The sequence below is a fragment of the Penaeus monodon genome, chromosome 29 (genome assembly GCF_015228065.2).
Source record: "Penaeus monodon isolate SGIC_2016 chromosome 29, NSTDA_Pmon_1, whole genome shotgun sequence".
In the NCBI taxonomy this organism is placed as follows: domain Eukaryota; kingdom Metazoa; phylum Arthropoda; class Malacostraca; order Decapoda; family Penaeidae; genus Penaeus; species Penaeus monodon.
This window is the reverse complement of record NC_051414.1, coordinates 10,629,653-10,631,296: the sequence shown is the minus strand read 5'-3', so window position 1 is coordinate 10,631,296 and position 1,644 is coordinate 10,629,653.

Here is a 1,644-nt window from a genome sequence, read left to right as displayed (position 1 = left end):
GAAGTAGATAAAGTATACTTACAATACTTAGGATATCAGTATTAAATATCAAAATCCTTGCAACATTTAAGCAATGTTTAATGTTTATTCAAACATGTATTTGAAGTGTATACAAACACTGAAGTTGTAATTTATTGGAGACATCATCTCATACTAGAACATTTACAAAATGATAGTTTAAAAGTACAGACATTTTAGCCACATATCCTTGTACATTTGTTCACATACTTATACAGATGCATAAGTACACTATACACACACAAATGACATACACAAATGCTCACACCACTTCCCATTGTATATTCCTCCAGTTGTGTAAATATACTAAAATCTGACTTACGATTTCTTAGTAAGAAATAGCTTCTTGATGATTTTGATGATTCAGCTCAAATTTGGTAGTTTAATTAAAAAGATTATGAGGCAACATCTGAAATATTATAATATTACCATTGAAAAATAATTCTTATTTCTTGATTTATAAGACAAAACTGAAATTATTTCAAAATCTGTTAACAGTTTTCTATATTAGTAAATGATCAAATATTAACACTTTATTTTTTAAATCTTAGCAGATCACACTAAATATGTGAACAGCTGATGAAAATATCAACATTTTAAAAATACACAACTTCTGAAACGATAAAGATACTAGTAATTCTAAAATCAAGGAATGTTCTCCTTCAAAATGGTTTTTAATGCATGTGATGGTATGATTAACATGACTTTTAACTTGTAATTTCAAGAGTTAGGTAATTTCTCCAAAGAAAAATCAATTTATCATATTGCGTCAAACTGCTCATTTCTCAAGATATTGATGAGAAGTAACTGATATGCTTGCTCCATAAGTTTCACCCTATCTCAAAGCTTTTGCATATACTCCTGCAATGAAAAAAAAATGCAATATTTCCAAATGATAGACTTTAACCAAACCTCAGAATCTGGGAATCAGTGACATGTAGTCTGGTATGTGTTATAAGTGTTGCTTAAATAGCTTGAATGTAAATGTATAACTGGCTTTGGAATAATCATTTGAGCTTTACCATGTGTCTTAGTTTCAAAAGTAAAATATATATAAACAGATTAGGGCCACATAGTTACATTTGGACAATGAATAGTCAAGATATTTGATGATGTAAGATCTTCGCATAGAATCTAGAATGACTTTAACCCTTTCACTGGCTTTTATTATATTGTATTTCCAATTTCTATTGATCAATTTGAAAATAAGGACCTGGCCACTGTACTTGAAAAAGAGTAATATTTTTCTCCAATCCCCAAAAAATTAACTAATACTTCCAGTATATTGTACATATCCTGCCGATAACCACCATTCCTCGGACTTGCCAATTGCCATATCAGTACACCCATATCCAGTTCTTGGGGTCTTTATGCATACTTGCCTGTGGAAGGGTTAACCATAAGGGTAATGCCTCAGCAGAAATTTTGATATTCAATGATCATTTTACAGCCAGAAAACCAATAGAAAAGAGAAGATATTTATCATGTTCTTATGTCTATTGCAAGAGTTTTCTGATTTTATAGAACTGATGTTATGCACATTTCACAGCATTATTTTCCTTCATTTCCTATGCTATGAAATGTGATTGATGGTTATAAAGGATATAAAGAAGAAGGCAAAAAAAG